General features: G+C 30.6%; 1 pseudogene; it reads right to left on the bottom strand.

The window, feature by feature from the left end:
- Positions 1–7,176: 7,176 nt before the first annotated feature.
- On the bottom strand, positions 7,177–15,867 carry LOC142629378 (putative aldo-keto reductase 1; annotated as a pseudogene).
- Between the last annotated feature and the right edge of the window lie 4,898 nt (positions 15,868–20,765).

Genomic DNA, 20,765 nt, shown 5'->3' on the forward strand with positions numbered 1-20,765 from the left:
AGTGTGTCCAGTAGAACTAGCCACTGGACACAAGCCTCATCCTTTCTTTTTTTCCAAGAAAGCTTGTTGTAAGATGCAAGTGGGTGTATAAGATCAAGATTCTCTCTGATGATTTTGTTAAGTGCTACTAGGCCCACCTTCTTGTTAAAAAGTTCTCAAGAATATGACTTGACTTTGAGGAGACTTTTGCCCTACTTGCACACTTCTACTCTATTGCACTTTGCATCTCGATAATAATGTTTCCTTGTGTAGTATTTAGGGGCAGTTTAAATTGAGGGAGGAAGGAGGAGGAGTAAAGGAGAGTAGAACAGAGTTGGCTAAAAATAGGCTTATTTTGGGCCAATTATACTCTACTCCTCTTCCCTCACCCTCAATCCAAACGGACCATTAGTCTTTAGTAGCTAGGGTTTGTTAGGTTGAATCAACTCTATATCATTTGATTGTATTTTATGTTAACAACACAAAAAACATGCCTTACCATTTAATACAAGTGAGTCTTTTCCTTTGCTCTTTTCAACTTCATTCATTTTTGAAAGCTCGGATTTGTGTGACTACACAAGAGCTTGTTTAGATCCCTAATTAAAAGTTACGACTCGGTTGCTTTTACTCTAACTTAAACTAAGTGTGGAATAAGAGTAAATGCATGCAAACAACCGATAAAACTACTCTAAGCCATATTCATCAAATATCAACAATAAAATAAAAACTAAAAGAGTAGGGACGAAGGATGAAAACACAAGATAACACCGAGATGTGTTATCAAAAAGAAAACCGAAGAACTTGGCGAAAAACCTCTCCACCGCCCTCCAAGCGTTAAATCGATCCACTAGAGAATAAGTTGGAATACACGAATAATAAAAGACCCTCCAAGCCTAGTCTACCCCATGTACTTAAGCCCTCCAAACTCCTGCTACCAACTGGCTTCACGGAACCTTGTCTTCTCTAGCTTTCTCGAATCTCGCAATTCAGCCCGATTGCATCCGCCAATGATTGGCTTCTTCCAATGCTTCCCAGCAGCACCAAAACTTCACTTTACACTCAGATTGAGTGTGGTAAGTGTTTGGACTATCAACTTCTCAAGGATTTGGATATGAAGAGATAGGAGTAGAGGAAAACCACAAGGAAATGTGTAGATGATTGTGTGTATGACAATCTCTAACTTTCAAAGGTAATTTCTAGGGTTTTCTCTTTAAAAATCACTCCTTACAATATGTAGGTAATGAGGGTATATATAGTGTGGGTAAAGACTTGGTAAAGCAAACATGACAAAATAGCAAAACAGAATGTTTCGCAAGTATTTCGCGGGAAGACCTTACCTGCGAGACACTTGCGAAAACTCAAGGCTGTCATGACTCTTCACATCCCAGTCATGTGCTCTACACGTGGCTACTTTGCGGGATAACTTCTCGCGAGCTTCTCGCGAAATCCACATGTTCTTCACTTTGAGCTTGAGTCTTCATGCTATCTCACACACAACCCTTACAATACAAATCCCACATAAATATAGGGGAAAATGATTGAATAAAATTACAATAAAATTTGGCACGGAATTAAAGTCAACACAAAATAATTGTAAATAACAACTTTACAATTTTGATGTGTTGGGTCCATCACTTATTCCTACTATGGGGTAGAAATGTCACATTACTATATGACATTTATTTTCACATTTTGCCCTAACACATCTCAGTTTAAGAGTCTAGCCAAGCAAAAACTTCACTATTTCAGGATTATGCTATATTCATCCTTCTAGCTTCTGTTCCTAACTCTTTTAAAGGAGAAGCATCTCTCATTGCCATTCATTCTACCATCACCTTTAAGATTTCAGGTGTGTGCTTCATTCTTTTTTAACCTAGTGAGCACAGTAATGACAAATGCACTCTCAACTGTTTTACTTCCTAGGGTATGGTCTTACACAAGAGGGTTATCATCTTATCGATGCTACAATCCTACCACGAACTGAGTCAGAGTCTCCTATCATGTTGTCATTTGATGGTTCTATTGAGTGCAACCAGGCTGACGTTGTAGCAAATAGGTTCACACAAGAGCACACCATTGACTACCTAGGAGACATTTGGCTTTTGGCCCTTTTGCATACCTCTCCTCACGTTGCATTATCATTGTAGTCATTGCCTCTAAAGATTGACAATTTCTTCAGATGGACATGAAGAATGTCTTTCTCAACAAAAAATTAACTCAAAAATAGGTTTAGATGATGCATCCTCTAGGCTTGCCTCATTCTTCTATAAAGTGTCTACTTCATCTTATCCTGTAAAGATCAAACATGGTTTACAAAATTCAGCATCCTTATAAGACATCTTGGTTACTTTATCAATTAATATGACGCAATGTTATTTATTAGATGCATCGACTACGGTACCACGCAATGTTACTTTATATTGATGATACGATTATTACTAGAGATAACTTGCAAGTTCTCAATCAACTTTTAATTCTGTAGTTTTTGATGAGGTAACAAAAGAAGCAAATGGCTACAATCACTAATGTATGTGACAACAATTGACAAGGATGCTATATGTGTGTGCGTGTGTGAGAGAGAGAGGAACAAACTAAAATAAAATCTAAATAAGAAAAGTCAAATCTATATCTATATATATTATTACTAAAAGTTGAAGCGTAGCGTTTAATGCTGCTGTGCTCATGTTGAGCGATGTCGACGTCTACGTCATTATGTTTTTACTTTCCATTTTCTTATAATTATTTTTTTTGTTTACACTTCTCCAACCTTTCTCCGTCCCTTACTTTTTCATCTCCCCACTACTACTTCAACATTTTTCCTTCCCTCACCTTCTCATCTCCCCATTACCCTCTACATTAATATCATTCTTCATCTTCCTCTATTTTTGTCTCTTCTTATTCACACCCTCTTACTATAAATTTGCCACTATTTCTTTCATTCTATGAATAGTTTCCCCTTTAAAAAAAAAGAAAAAGGGTTCTCTCTCTCTCTCTCTCTCTCACACACACACACACACAATTTTTGGGTGGATTTTTATTTTTTATTTTTTATTTTTCTTGCAGCTTCGTTTTAGGTTGATAATTTTTTATATTCCTTAATCTACTTTAGGTTAATGCGATTTAGTTTTGTTTTTTTTAATTGTTGTGTTTTTTTTTTTTTGATTGTTAAATGTTATTCTATATTGCGTTATAAAGGATTAAATATAAAAATATAATATTGCGTTTAATGTTGTTGCGCTCACGTTGAGTCACGTCAGCGTCCACGTCATTATTTTTTTTTCTTTCCATTTTCTTATAATTATTTTAATATTTTTTTTATCTCATATTTACACTTCTCCAACCTTTCTCCTTCTCATCTCCCCACTACCCTCTACATTAATATCATTCTTCATCTTTCCCTTTATCTTCCTCTATTTTGTCTCTTCTTATTCACACTCTCTTACTATAAATTTATTACTATCTCTTTCATTCTATGCATAGTTTTCCCTTACAAAAAAAATAAGGTTCTCTCTCTCTCTCTCTCTCTCTCTCTCTCTCTCACACACACACAATTTTTGGGTGGATTTTTATTTTTTATTTTTTATTTTTCTTGCATCTTTGCTTTAGGTTGATAATTTTTTATATTCTTTAATCTACTTTTGGTTAATGCGATTCAGTTTTTTTTTAATTGTTGTGTTTTTTTCTCTCTCTTTGATTGTTAAATGTTATCCTATATTGCGTTATAAGGGATTAAATATAAAAATATAATATTATTCTACTACATAACATGATTTGGATAATTTAATTTGGTAGTTATTGTAATTTGATAGCATAATTTTTATAGTGCTCAATTTAGATGTTAAACTATGAGACTTTAATCATTCTTTTTTATTATTTTTTAATCATTTGTGGTGGACAAAGTACTCTTAATAATTGTATTAGAAGTACTCTATAATGCCATTTATTTAGAGAAAAGCAAAGATTGACTAAACAAAAATTATTAGATGAGAGACAAATAGTATCTTTCGCAATTTTACTTTTTATTATTATTATTTTTTTTTTATAACAATGCATATATAGAAATTTAACTCTTAGATTTTTCTAATAATTTTTATTTGATAATATTTTTTGGGTGGAGGAGATTATAATTTCTGCAAAGAAAATAACCTTAGTAGATTATAAACAATAAATTATTTTCCAAATTGGTCCAATTAATCATAGTTAAGTTTTATTAATTTTTTTTAGTTACTTTTTTCAGTGTTTTGGATTGTAGGCATAAAAAATAAGTTTGAGAAAGTTTGTTTAAAATTAAAAGAATAATTTCCAAATTTTATATTCTTTTTAATGATTCACAAAATGTTATAAATAACTTTTATTAACAAATAAAATTTTAGTACAACAAAAATTATTAAATTTATGATTTATGATTATTCCTACATTACATTTATGATTATTCTTATAATAAATAAAAATATAATTACAAAATACATTACTCTTTATTGAATTAATTTAAATTGTATAAAAATAATTAATAAAACCATCATAAAAATAATTATCATGCGCAACGTGCAGGTTCGCGGCTAGTATATCTAAAAGTTGAGACGTAGAATTTAATGTTGCTGTACTCCTGTTGAGCCACCTCATCAGTCATGTCATACCTTTTTTTTTTTCCTTTATGATTTTTCTATTTTATTTTATATTTAAATATAGTTAATGGACAAACCTGTTGATGCTCTTCATTACTATTCAACATGTTACTATTCATTTGTTTTAAATACAAATATTTGACTATTCAGCTGCCCAAATTGATTTCAACTTTTCGTTCTCTTCTTTCTAATTTCAAGTAATTGTTAAAATCGAATAATTCATTATCATTTAGTGGATATATGCACATGTTTACTATTCATTACAAACATTACTATTCATTAGATGCAAATGTTTACCTATATTTATTTGTCCAAATTGATTTCAACTTTTCGTTTTCTTCTTTCTAATTTCAAGTAATTGAATATTTAAACTTTTCATCTTCCTATTCTAAAGGGGGGGGGGGGGGAAAGAACTCTTCTTCTCTTCCTTCAACCTTTCCCCTCCCTCTTAATTTGCCTCTTTATCTCCCTACTACTCTTTACTTTACCGTTAAATTTTCTTTATCATTTTCTCTTTTTTATATTTTAACTCTTCTTTTCACCATCTTATTTTGTATAAATTTGATATCATTTATTCGATTCAATCCATTTTTTTTCCACACAAAAACTGTGAGTACTCTCTCTCTCTCTCTCTCTCTCTCTCTCTCTCTCTCTATTTTTGTTCTTTCTTATAACTCTAATTTAGGTTGATGGTTTTTTTATTTAATTTTTTTGTTATATTTTTCAAATTTCCTATCACAAATCACTCTTATAGGTTTGGTTGAATTTTAGTTTGGGTTAATATGTAGTTTTTTTTTTTTAATAGAAATTTGAGTTTATATCAAAACAAAATATACATGGCTAAAAATTTGAATGTGCCTACCAATGGACTTCCACTAAACAGAGATATATTCACAATGTTTTTAGCTTCATATACTTCTTTGGTAATGTGAATTTGAGAAAGAGAAAAAGGTAGGCAAAGGATGTATGGTCTTTCATAATCCCCTATGTCTTAAAGAAAGTGGAGGGCCTATTAGTCTCCCTTATACTAGAATTTTGTATAGAAAGTCTTTTACTATAAGTTCCTGACTTTTTGTTATTTTGTAATCGCTCTATAGTCTATGCTTTGACAAAAAGTTAATAATTTTTTATTTATTTGTAGAGTATCAAAAAAGTAAAAGAAATATTCAGGATAGTAATTTTGTATTATTGCATCCCATGTGTTTGTTCAGGATAGTAATTTTGTATTATTGCATCTCATGTGTTTGGTAAATTTCTTTTAGAAATCTTATATGTTTTTCTCAAATCTATTTGTTATTTTTATTTTGGTCATTTTATTACAAATAATTAGCATCTCCACAATCAAATTTTTAGTTAATCTTTACTTTCTTGGTAAGCTTTTATTTTGCTTAGTTGATCATCTTTACTAAAAATGTCAAAAAGAGAATAAGATAAAATATAATTTACTTTATAGCATCATTGTGCTATTATAATGTTTTTATGTATAGATACTTAAGGAACTTTTTCTTTTTTCTTTTTGCATTTTATTTTATATTTCCACATTATTATATATGATTTATTGATAATAATCTATTGGATAGTTATCCTTATTTACTTTTTCACTTAGTTTCAATTGTGAGAAAGAAGGAGATGTGGATCTATATTTTTTAGAAAAATATATCTATAAGAGTTAAATCGCATACATCTGTATAGTAATAAACAAATTTTATGTAGTTACAACTTGATCTAATAGCTCTCACACTATCAATATTTTTTAAATAAAATTATTGCATTGTGTTTTCATACATATCTCACTATATATAATACCTAACTACAAAATATATTTTGTTACACTACAAAAAATTTCTAATTTAAAACATAATTTCAAATAACACATATTGAATATTTAATAATATACAATATAATATATTAATTCCATAATTATCCGATAAAAAATAATCATACCATATTTTCCCGCGTATCGCGCGGGTCAGCGACTAGTTATATTTAAAACCCAATATTTAGAGGTGGTTTAATATTGTAACTTGAAATTTATGACTATTACAAATTAAACCTTATAGTTTCATTAATTTCAAATTGAACCTGAACTTTTAAACTCATATCATTACCATATAGTTCCATTAGTTTCAAATATTTACCCTGCACTTTTAAAATCATATCAATTTAAACCCCCTAATCAAACCTAAAAAGTTCAATGTTTAAAATGATATCATTTTAAAAGTTCAGGCTTCAATTTGAAACTAGCAAAATTATAATGTTTAATTTGTAACAATCTTAAAAATAGAAAAAAAAAAAATTGAAGTCTTAAACTACAAGATTTTCCGCTCCTAAAGAATATGGTCTAGCAAGTAATTTACCCTAAAACAAATTGAGGAACAAAATATCCAATAGAACATGACATATAAGCAAACACATTGCTTATCATTCTCAAAAAGTTTACAAAATAGTGTTGCTAATTTTGTGGTGTGAATGACATAGCTAGTTTTTAACATAAATCTGGCCATTCATTTCACAAAAACATAGCATTATTCAAGCGAAATAAACAATATCCATGAAAGTGTAAAATGGAGAATTAGTTTTGTGGAGGAGTGTTAGCAAACTTCCATGAAAAATGATCCATGCTTTGATGGCTTCTACCACCAGCTACTTCTTCCATTGGTACAGCATCAGTTATCTTCTCCAGGTCATCTTCTGTAAGTTTCACATTCAAAGAGCCAATATTGTCATCCAAGTTTTTGATCTTAGTTGTCCCTGTTAAAGTTCAAGGAAAGTCACAACTTGCCTCAACTTTTAAAATCTACAGTTCCAAAAGGCTCTGATACAAAAGCAACTGTTTATACTAAATAAATATGATTGAAAATGAGAACATTAGTGAACTTTCCTGCCTAAAGAGAAAGGAAGATATATACACACAATCATCCTTAAACTATGTACGGAACTAGCAGTCCTCTCTTCCTAATTATCAAATTTCAAGTTTCCTGCCTGTGGGAGGTACAAAAGGGTGCACGGGACATAATAAAATTCCACTCTGCTTCATCATCATCATTCATGTAACACTTCCAATGAAAAGTAAATAACTCAGCTAAACCTTGATCAATGTCGTTAGATTTTTTCTTAATACAGTTCCCTATATATTTAGCATACCTGCTTATATTTTTTAGCAATTTTAATATAAAAAACACACAATTGACTCATGATCTTATTATTCCTCAAAATCAAAACACCACTCCTGCAAAATGTCACTAACTAGCCAGCCGTATGGTCAATGATACCTTCAAGACATTGTGATCACAAACCGTAACCCATAATAAAATCTGATTTAGTTATGATCACAGCCTAGGACTATGCTTATGAATATGTTAACAGGAAATTAAAATCTGAATTTTTTTAACGCTGTTATGACATCAGAGCGGGCAATATCTATGTAATTTCCAGCCATGAAGTGGGTTGATATCCATTTATATGCTAAACTTTGAAACTTGAGGCAGGAAATCGTTACGTAACTTGGATTGGGATAATTCTGATATATTTCCTTAACTTCTATATCAAGTTTGTCCACTATAAGATACAGGAAATCTATATTTTACTTGTTTCAGCTTAAGTGGGGAAAAGAGCACACTGGGAGTGAAGTTAATTTCAATTTGAAGCACACAAAAGATAATAGTGTTCATAACAAGAAATAGAATCTTCAGCGCCTTTCTTTCTCTTTTTGAAAACTTAAATACATAGCACATTTTTGAGAAGTAATTAATCAGGACAAAAAACAAAAAATGAAACCCAATTACCAGGTATGGGTGCAATGTCGTCTCCTTGTTTAAAAACCCATGCAAGTGCTAGCTGAGCAGGAGTGCATTGGTGCTTTCTAGCAAGTCTTTCTATTCAAGTATAAATGGCCTTGTTCTTCTCCAAATTTTCTCCAAGGAACCGACGGTGCATGGTCTTGTCGAAAATAAAAATTAAAAAAATAAAGAAGCTGGTTGTCAGTTTCATTTGAAGAATTTTTATTGTTGTTATTACTATTTTATTATGGAGAAAGCACAAATTCTTGAATTCCTTTCTATAAGATGGTTCTTATAGTACAACAACAAAGTCTTAATCCCTAGCTTTTGGGGTTGGCTAGATTTTGAACAAAGTAAAAACGCAGAAAGTGCGAAGAAAAGTTCATTTTAATTTAGTCTTATGAATTTTGAGTCAATTGTACTTTCATTAGACAATTGGATTTTATTTTAGGACTCATGAGTGAATAAGGTTATTAGTAGTTTATTTAAATTTCCTTTAGTCAAAAGTACTTTTGTTATTCAATACATGACTCTCCTAAGTTGTTGCTGCATCCATTTTGGTTTGTTCTATGTCAACTAATCGGAGTCAGCCATATGTATTCTTCTTCACCACTATTGTATCCATTCAAAAATCATACTTTGTCACCTCCTTAATCAATATATCTTTTTTTACTACTAATGTTATTTTAAGTCCTCCGCTATTTTCTTTTGTGGATATATTTGAGATGATTTAGTTTATAAAAGAGATCGAAGGAACATAGAGATAAGAGATCTAGGGAACAAAAAGATGGATATATTGACAAAATACCCATTTGTTTCTTCAATACTTTTGTATAATTTCTCATCAATACAGTTGATTTATTTATAGAAAAATGAGGGGAAAATAACTAATTTGGTTCCTGAAGCTTACAAGAAGTTATATTTTCTCCCTAACATTAGGGAGGTCAACGAGTTGAGTCAGTTTGGGTTTGGTATCAACCTGCTACCTGACTAACTTCTTTTTGGGTTGGGAACTTTCCTGCATGTTGTTTACTAGATTATGGGTTGAAGTGGATAACACCCCAGTTTTGGGTGAGCGGTTGGGGTTGTTTGGTGGGAAAGGAGAAGAGCAGAAGTGAGTGGAGAGGGTCAGTGATGAGCAGTAATGAGTAGATAACATAAGTACTAACTAATGCCAACAGATGACGTGGCACAACTTAGTGATGATTTGGAAATTGGAAACATATACTGACCTTTTTGTTCTTTTCACTTTTCTGTGAATAGTTATTACTCTTCTTCCTCATCTTCCTATCATTCTAGGTGGACTTCCAATTGGCAAATCATCATCTAAGTCATGTCAGGTTAGTTATTTAACGTGACATGTCATCTATTGTATTTGTGAGGCAGATAGAAAAGCTTAATTGAAAAACGTTAAGAATGTCAGCAACTTGTATGCAAATTTTCAAATATTAGAGACAAAATTGGAACTTCTTGTAAACTGCAAGAACTAAAATAGGTGTTTTCCCTTGTAGGAATTTTTCACTCGATAAACTTGAAGTATGCGTTGCTCAAAACGAAAACAATTACTGCCTGAAGAATTGTGCAGAAAATTTGAAAGTCCAGAAATAAATGAGAAACATTATTGGTGAAATATGTACCAGGTGGCTATTTGCATTCAATTTTTCCACAACTCCTTTGCCAGCAAAAAAACCACGGCCAAGAGGACTGTATGGAACTATACCAATGCCAAGCTCCCTACATGAACAGAGGCATCAAGAGAGCATTCTCATGCTTTTGGATAAGATAATTACATATAATGAAATCAAAGCTGCCTACACAAAATTAAAATCCAATTAAATTTTCCTTATAGTGGCAGTCTTTCAAAGAAGATAATGGTCTTTGAAACCTAAGGGAAGACACAATGAGCAATGAACAAGCAGCTCTAAATTTAAGTCCACATCTAGAACAGATGAAAATGTGCAATCTTCTTATATGTGGAAGCACTCATGAGGCCAAAATTATTAAAAAAAACATCATCTGTGAACAAAATAAACCTGCAAAGTGGAATTATCTCCTCCTCGATATCACGAGTCCAGAGTGACCACTCCATTTGTACAGCTGAGATGGGATGCACAGCATGTGCCCTCCTTATTGTGTCTGGGCTGGCTTCAGATAGACCAATATATTTGACTTTTCCCTCATCTACGAGTTTCTTAAGTTCACCAACCTACATTCCAATAAGATGTATTTAATCATATCTGCCGCTTAGATCCCACCATCTACATTGAAATAATGAATTTGCAGAGAATTTAATAATTTTAAATTACAAAAAAGCAAGAGAAAATTCTTAAAATCACCCATTGCAAGCATCTAGTTGAAAGAGCAAGAGAATCACTTACAGTTTCTTCTATGGGTACTTTTGTGTCAACCCGATGCTGATAATACAGATCAATATATTGCACATCAAGACGCTGCAAGCTAGCCTCACAGCTTGAGCGAACATACTCGGGGCTACCATTCACCTGCACCTGAGGAAATCCTGATCCTTGGATGCCAAATTTGGTGGCTATTTGAATTTTCTCTCTTGGCAACTGTTTCAAGGCCTGAAAGATATAAACTTCTTTCAGTTAAATAGCACAGAATTTTAACGTGGTCCTCGATCAATTAACTAACAGATAATGTAGAAAGTATTAACAAAATTTTCACATCTGTGACCATCTTCAGATTTACTACCAGATAGGAACAAAAACATTTGACTTCTTGAGCTAGTAAAAGTAAATATTAGTGTCTTTTACCTTTCCAATCAGAATTTCATTAGAATGGGGTCCATAAATATCAGATGTATCAAAGAAAGTGATTCCCTTATTGAATGCATACTTTACTATTGAGATTCCATCCTCCTCAGAGAGAGGAGAATTGTAGGCTCCCGTCAGGGACATACATCCAAACCCCAACGTTGAGACCTGGGGGGAAAAAAGAAGAGTTTAGAATTACAAAGAAATGAGAAACAAAAAGTAAGAATAAATGTAGTAGAATGATAATAGAGTGTGTTGGAATATTCATGCATGAGTATTGTAGTTAGTTAAGTAGTGAGTTTCCACATTGGATAATGATGGCAATAGTGAATGGTTCATATGACATAATTAGGCTCTAATTCATAGGCTTAAGCTTTTGGGTCAAATGTTGTCTATATATGTTATATTTACTCAACTCGAATCTCCCCAAGTTGTTATGCCCCCAACAGAGCGCAACAAAATATTTTAGTACAAAAACTATTCCTTAAATCCTTAGAACCTATGCATCTTGAACATTGGGAAAGATTAACCAGAGGATTTCATGGTTATAGATTATTTATGCAGAATCAACCTTATGTTGGGACTCTTGATGGAAGAAAGAAATGGGACTACTAAGGTTTAAAGTCTCCATACTTTCTATCAATTTTAATTTCTCCAAAGCCTCCCACATGACAACATATGAAGCACAAGATTGAAGGACTTTAAAACATGCAAATCTTAAGTTCTGAAAATGGAAAAGATGAAGGAGCATGAGTTTGTTAATTCCAGAAACTCTCCATGACCGTAGTCTCAATTATATAGTGTTAATCATTACCCTACAAATACATTTTAAAATGGCACTTAACTTCAGAATCTCCCCACCAAATCAAATTGGTGTATGCGTATCTATGTATGTTCTCAGTATACTTGGCAAAAGAATAGTAACGACTCTTTAAGAGATGGCATCTATAGTGTCGATACAAATCTCATGTCTTCACAAGAAAACAACAAATCCCTGTGGACTTAAAATTCATCTTAAAGTTTAACAATCAGCTCAATCTGTTTAGTTCATCATGTTGACTTGGTTATGAGGTAATACAAATGGCTGCTTTAGTGTAGTGTCATAACAGAGCTCCAAGGGCATCATAACCTCAAAACACAATTGAATTATGAGAGTCTCAAGGGATCATAACCTCAAAACACAATTCAATCATAACTAGTATAATCAAATTGCTCTAAACTCTTGCTCTGTCATTCGTGTTTAAACTTGCAGCCACAATAGTTGTTCATTATTCCAAACCTTATAGATTATCTCCTATCTATCTATATATTACTAAAAGTTGGAACGTAACATTTATTGCTGTTGAGCTCCTGTTGCGCCACCTCATTGCCACATCATTTGCCACATAATTATTTTTATTTTTTTATTCTTTGTTTTTACAAAAAAAATATATAAATAAATTATTAATTTTACATATTCATTTTTGTCGGTTTTAAAATATATATGTATTTCCTTTTTATTTCCAATTTTCCTATAATTTTTTTTGACATTCACTTTTTTTTTTCAATCTTTCTTCTTTCCTTACCTTTTCATCTTCTCACTACCCTCTACTTTAATATCATTATTCATCTTTCCCTTCATCTTCATTTATTTGTCTCTTCTTATTCACTTCCTCTTACCATAAATTTGTCATTCTCTCTTCCATTCTTTGCATAGTTATCTCTCACAAAAAGGGTTATCTCTCTCTCTCTCAATGTTTTGGAGGATTTTTATTTTTATTGCATCTCCGCTTAAGTTGATAAATTTTTGTGTTTTTTAGAACTCTAATTTAGTTATAATATCACTCTTCCTCTTTCCTTTTATCTTTCTTTTTTTGTTTCTTTTTTTTTTATCATTCTCTTAGTATAAATTTGCCATTCACTCCTCTATTCTTTACATAATTTTCTCTCACAAAAAATGGGTTATTTCCCACTCTTTCTCCCTCAATTTTTTGGTGGATTTTATTTTTATTTTTCTTACATCTCTATTTTAGCTTGATAAAGTGTTGTATTCTTTAGAATTCTATTTTGGTTGATGAAATTGAGTTTCGTGTTTTAAGTTTTTAATTTTCTATTTTTTATCACTTTGATTGTTAAATGTTATCATATTGCATTATAAAGAATTAAAGATAGTATACAAGAATATACTATTATTATATTACATAGAATGATTTGGATAAGTTAGTGTTTACTGTTATATATTTTATTTTTACTTTTTTTCTCATATAATTTTATTCAACATTTAAATTCAGCCACATCCCTCATATATATCATTAAATTATTTATATTTCCTCTCCTTTTTAATTTTAAAAAATTTAAAATATAATATTTTGCCTAAATTAAATAAATAAAATTGTCCTTATTAAGTGAAGTAATGCTAGGGAAACAAATTCTCGCACCCAATGCATAAAAGGAAAAATGAAATACAAAACAAATCAAGTTAGAAACACTAAATTTAAAATAAAAAAAACTAATAATGCATATTTAATGTCATAGAATCATCATCAAATTTGGATAACGATAGGTTGCCAATGGAGAGAGAGAGAGAGAGAGAGAGAGAGAGAGAGAGAGAGAGAGAGAGAGAGAGAGAGAGAGAGAGAGAGAGAGAGAGAGAGATGGTAAAGAAAAAAAAAACAATACAAAGTAATAAAGAGTCGATAAAGAAAAAAAAATCAAACGTCAATTAGTAACCGTTGATCGGAAAACAAAGAGGTTGTAAGGATAAGTAAAAAATAAAATAGAAATTATCGTGTGGAGAATATTAAAAACTTTACAGTGTAGTAAAATAAACTGTTAAATTCAATTAAAAAATTAAATCAATAACTAAATACAATCATAGTACTAAATTTAAATTTAAAACTAATCAAACTCTAACTATGGAAACCATATTAATCATAACAAAAAAAAATGTTCTCTGATAGTAGTAGAAATTACATAAGAAATAAAGTTAGAAAATTTTAAAATTTCTTTTTTGACCTTTCATTTAACCTTATTTATAATATATATATATATATATATATATATATATATATATATATATATATATATATATATATAATTTTCGTACACTATTACTTTTGGAAATCTAATGAACAATGCTACCTCTCATTTAATGTTTTTGTTATGCAAATCATCAGTTAGTAAATATACAATAATGGTAAGAAGCGTTGCAAATGAGATGACTAATATATATATATATATATATATATATATAATTAACCAGCCACTATCATTATGGAGTAGTGGTCTATAATTTTACGCATCCAAAGAAATGGAATATATAGAGTTTTCTTAAAGGTATACGTAAAGATTCACATTATATATATATATATATATGTGTGTGTGTGTGTGTGTGTGTGTGTGTGTGTGTGTAAAGGTAAAAAAAAAAGGAATATTTGCGGTTTATATTAACTTAAAAATTAATGAAAAACCAATGGTTAATAACTAAAATTATAGTATTAATAAAATATTTAATGAGATCATCTTAAAAAAATTATCACGCACAACGTGTGGGTTTGCGACTAGTTAAATCATAAAATTATGTGGTTAAATAATTAAATTTACTATATTCTAATTGTTAGAGATATATTAGCCGATTAGCATAAGCCCAAGCTTAATTCTACTTTGTGTGCAAGCCAAGTTTCTTACTTGTACTAGAAGTCTATTCGTTTAGGGTTTAGTCTACTATATATACACATATTATGGTTCATTGTAACACATGATTTGTTCTACACTCTAATATATTATTGATGTAGCCTTTTAGGGTTTCCTCTGTGGATATAGGCCGTTAGGCTGAACCACGTAATCCTCTTGCGTTATTGTGTTCTATACTTTATGCTTTCGCTTCCGCATCTATAATAGCATATTCAACATGGTGTATCAATGCTAATATTTAACACTAATAATTTAAGCTTTTGAGACTATCTGTAATTTAGCATGATACCAGAGCATGAGATCCTGAGTTCAAACTTTGTCTCCTCCACTCTACTTCTCATTTAAAATCCCAACTCACTAGTGATGGGAAGTGTTAAAAGTATGTAGTTAAATGACTACAAAACCGAAGCCATTAACTGCTTATGACTTGAATATAGAATTGTGTTTCTTAGGGATGACTTTCAATTCCTTCTGTGGTAGTAAGTTCTCGTTGAAGGGCGACAAATGAATGTAGAAAACATCATTTTTGCAGCAACGTCTCAAGATAGGTACAGTTTAACACTTCTCTACAAACTTATTCTCAATTTATAGCATGTGACTAAACTAAACAGCTTCGTAGATTTCATTTCAAATATATGATGCACTGTTCCTTGTCTCTAACTAACACACTAGTTAACTTTGTCCCCACCATACTTTTAACATACAGGGTACTATAGGCAAGAGGATTATTTTCATAATGATAACACTTCACAGCTTATGATCACAAAAAGGTAACTTGGCAACACTCATCATCAGTTTTCAACTATTTATGATTTGAGTTTGAGACTCAAACTTAATAGTCAATCAGTGTTGAGTTACTGTGGGTGGGATTTCAAAGAAATGTGACTTGAACATATACAAATTATAAAGTGGAAGTTTCTTAAAAAAGAAAAAAAAAAAAATTGAAATGGGTATTCAAGGAGTGGCGTTGAAATTTACCTCAAGGCCTTGATTGCCCAGTTTCAGCCTTGGAATCTGGACTTTGTTCCCTTGCGCCATCTTCCAAATTTTGTGTTTTTCTTTTCAATGTCTGTGTGTATATGTTGCTAAGATGATTTAGGGCTGGTTTGGTACATGTGTTTAACACATGTTTTTAGTTTTTAAACATTATATTTATTTTGAACCAAAAAAAAAAGTGTTAGATATAGTAAAACACTAATTTTGAACCCAAAAAAAAGAAAAAGAAAAAAGTAAAACACTAATGATAGTTACATAACGGTGTAAGGTACACATAATGCCACCGCAACTAATACAGGATTTTAGATAAAATATGTGTTAAATATATTTTCATAACCAATTTTAAATAGTAGACTGTTGACCTAATCCAATTTCACCCCACACACACACACACACACACACACACACACATTTATATATATATATATATATATATATCTAATAATAACAATTTGTCACATAAAACTTGTAAAAATATTTTAAATTTAACATTTTTCACTAAACATAATTTCACTATTTTACAATTATAATTAAAACCGTGACACGATTTTAAAAGAGTAAGCACAATTTAAAAGAAATGTTTCAAAACATCGTCACTGATATATGACTTCAAAGAATTCTAAAGTTTCTAAACAAATGAATTGGATGTGCCTAAAGGGTTGAGTTTTTTACTTTTTATTTTAAAGAAAACCGTAGGGGTTCAATTTTAGGTGCATTAATGCCCGTTAATGGCTGCGGATTTATTTATTTATTGATAATTTTGAGTGTGCATTTATTAATTGATTATTTTAAAAAATAAAATTATAACACTAATCACTATCATGGTAAATATTAAAAAAATGGTTAAAAAATCAATTTTTTATTTTTTCTGTAAAATACATTAAAAAAAATATTTTCTAAATCATTGTGGTGAAGACATTAGTTAACTTTTCTGTTTTAAATTAGGCATTAACTATTTGACACTACCCCCACACACACTTGTGAGCTTTGCCATATGTTAAAAAAAGCTATTAAATTTTTTCCATTCAATTATTCTAACTAGCATGTAATCCATGCAAACACATGAATACATTTAAATTAAATACAATTTTTATTATAAAAATATAAATAATTAGTCAAATTATTATTTAAAAAAATGGCATGTAACACATGCATACATATAGATACATTTAAAATTAAACACAATATTTATCATAAAAATATAAATAATTAGTCAAATTATTTATAAAAAATAAACATAATTAGTCACATATTAAAATTCTTACCTACATTTAATACTACTTCTGATAATTTTTTCCTAATTTTTAATAGAATAAAACGTGTGGTGATCTTTATTGTGTGGTGATATTTATTGAGTACATATGATTTTTTTTTAATTGTTAGGGATATATTTGATGTAATTGGCTAATCCTTTGGCGAAACGCACTTTACTTGTAATTGGATAGATGTAGGATGGTTTAAGACTTCAAGAAACATGTTGTTCAAGTCAAGTGTTAAAACCATACAAATCTATCCAAGAAACAAGTTAAGAAGTACTACTCATTAAAGCTTGATAGATGTCTCGACAGAAACCTATCTATCGAGATTTAATGTTGAAGCTCGACAGAAGCTCAACGGAAGATGTATCTGTTGAGAATTACGAAATCAAAATTTCCAGATTTGATTACATGCATATCTTTGAATATTTGTGTAAAGTTTCTTTTCTCACAACCCTAAGCATATATAAGGATTATTTTAAGGGCTGTCTCAAGGTTTTTGGGATCCTACATGCATATTGTAACCGAAGACATAAATTGCCCTAGTTCATCATTCTCTCTGTAGAAGCTACTGCGTCTTTACGCCAAGGGTTTTGTGACTAAGGAACTTCTTGATATTTATATTGATGAATTGAAGAACTTTGCAGCCAACATCTTTCTCAAGTTGGTGTGTTAGTCACGTACTGAGATCCGTGCATCATTAGTTAGTCACGTACTAGAATTCGTGCATTGAAAGGAGAGATTGCCCCTACAATACAAGTCCAATTGGGTATTGGGTAAGGGTTCAACTGTAGGTTGGTATTAGGTATTAGAATTCTTTTTACTTGTAACTGCTTGTTTTGATAATAATGGATTCTCAAGAGTGGTGATTTGTTTGTGCTACCACGCTATTGCATGTTAAATTGACATAATTAATTAATTTGCTAAAGGAGTCAATACATTTTTGGCCTATCAAAAATAGTTCATTAATATTAGATTTTTAGTATTTTTCACTCATTAATTTTACTTGGAACAAGATTAAAAAATTTAAGTAGACGCATGGCACAAATTTAAGTTAATAATTATGGCGTGGTCCTCACATAAATTTAGACACATAACACAAAATTGGATTTTAATTTCAAATTCTAATATTTACCTATTAATATATATTACATTTTCCTTATGTTTTAGTCTTGTATTTTTTTTAATATAAGCAATAGATTTGCTTATATTTGCGTCATTTTTAAGTCATTTAAGATATATAAAGGATGAACAATTTGTAAGAACCACTGGAAACAAATTCTAACCACATATTATATTAATTATTTACAAAATATTTTGGCTTATATAATAATTGAATGTAAAATGCATTATACTTCCTTGAACAAAAAAATAAACTAAATTTAAAACACTTTCAAATAAAAAATATTGATAGTTTAATTTAGAAAATCTTACATATTGTATCAACTATCAACTATACTTTGTTAGAAAATAATCTCGTCTTGTCCCTATTTGAAAACCCATGCAAGTGCTAGCTGAGCAGGAGAGCATTGGTGCTTTCTAGCAAGGTTTTCTGTGCGACTATAAATGGTCTTGTTCTTGTCCAAATTTTCTCCTTGGAAACGAGGGTTCAACGCCTACTAAGAAAAAAAGAAGAAGAGCTGGATGTCAATTTCATTTAAAACATTTTTTTTATTGTTACTATTACTACTGTTAATATTATAAGGGGAAATGCCAAATTCTTGAAATCCTTTATATAAGATGGTTCTAAAGTTTAACAACAAAGTCTCAATCCCAAAACTTTGGAGTCGGCTATAAATTCTCAACCAAAAAATAATGCAGGAAGTGTGAAGAAAATTTTATATTCTTATTTAATTTATTGGTCAATTGGATTTTATTTTAAGTCTTATTAGCAAGTTACGTTATTAGTACTTTACTCATAGGATATCTATCTTTTTATTTTTTTGGTTCTTCAATTGTTTTGCTGCATCCATTCTGCATTCGTCCTATGTTAAAGAACTTGGTCAACCATGTGTATTCTTAGCCATATATACTCTTCTATGCCATTCTATCCTTACAAAATCATACTCTATCACCTCCATAGTTAATATGTCTTTTCTTACTACTTTTATTTAGGTTTTTTAAGGTCTTCGTCTATTTCTTTTTGTTCTCTTGGCTTGAATTAAATCATTCATTCTCATTGGTGTATTAATCACTTTCTTTTGTAAATGACCAACTGTCTTAAGCAACTCTTTCTTATCTTTGCATCAATAGAAGCCACCAATCTTTAAAGGGATATCTTCATTTTGTACACTTTCTTCTTCCTCTTCTTTTCCCAACTTATCTATAACATTCTTATTTTAGTTAAGCTTATTTTATTATCATGTTGATTCTTAATGGCTCAAAACTCAATACGATAGATCATAGCTAGTCTTAAGCCACAAAACATAATATTGCCAAAAAAGAGCAATTATGATAACTTCAAAATAAAATAAATGCTGCATTTACGTGAAAATTTGATGCGGGATGCAGAAGCATCAAGAAGTAGAACACGTCTACCTCTGGAAAACAAGAAACAAAACACGTTTGCTTTTAAAAAAAAAAGCTCAAATCCACTAGAGTTCCTTAAGTCCACAAGGGTCCTTGAATCCACAAGGAAAAAGGGTCTAGAATCCACCAGAAAATAAAAAGACAAATAGTCTGAATTTTATTGATCGAATAATTCTCCAAAAAACGTGTATAGACTTAGGAGCCTATTTAAGGGCTCCATAAAACTTGACAGACAAGAAAATATATTCTAAAATAACTCCTAATTGATACCTAACCATAACAGGAACCAAATTTGACCTAAAACGCATTAAAAGCACATAAAAACAAGGAAATAAATCACCTAAACCTAAAATAACGTTTTTTACATAAAAATACCAAAATTTAAATAATTACAAAAATTAAATTGTAGGTTTTTTCCTACATCAGACTCTTCCACTTGAAACAAACTCGTCCTCGAGTTCATCTTTGAAATCTGGAATCTTCCAAGCCAAGAGAACAAATACATTGAATAATTCATCTTCCTTCTCTTCTTGCCAAACTTGAAAGTCATCAATTGAGCAACTTGAACTTCTTGTCCCTTGATCTTCATGCAATTAACAATATTCACCAAATAAGAGTCAATAATCACATCAAATCTTTCCACTCCAATAAAATCAATAAACTTTGTTTCAGTGTCTCCCACCAAAATAATAGATGCTTGAATGTTGCAATCATCTAACTTGACTTCATCGAGATCGTTGACAACTTCCTCTATAATTTCTTCTTTAATGGTTTCTACTATCTCGCCTTCAATATTTTTCTCTATAATAGGATCTTCATTAATCTTCTCGACAATCTTGATTTTAGGTTCTTCTTCTATAACAAGGCATTCATTAATTTCCTCAAAAATCTCTATATTTTTTTCTCTAACTTCCACATAATCTTCAAGATCAATATTTACTTCAACATGCAATTCTTCCTTTAATGGTGGAATATATGGCTCTTCAAAATAATTTATGTGTGAAATTCTTAGCCAATAATAATCTTGTATTGTATACGACAAGATTTCTTCACAATCCAAAGGATAAAATTTGATAGCAAGCATCTTTTTCATCATTGGCCATGAACGAATTTTGTCTTTACCTTGTCAGATTCTATCAGATTGTACTCGTTCCC

The sequence above is a fragment of the Castanea sativa genome, chromosome 3 (genome assembly GCF_040712315.1).
Source record: "Castanea sativa cultivar Marrone di Chiusa Pesio chromosome 3, ASM4071231v1".
Lineage (NCBI taxonomy): Eukaryota > Viridiplantae > Streptophyta > Magnoliopsida > Fagales > Fagaceae > Castanea > Castanea sativa.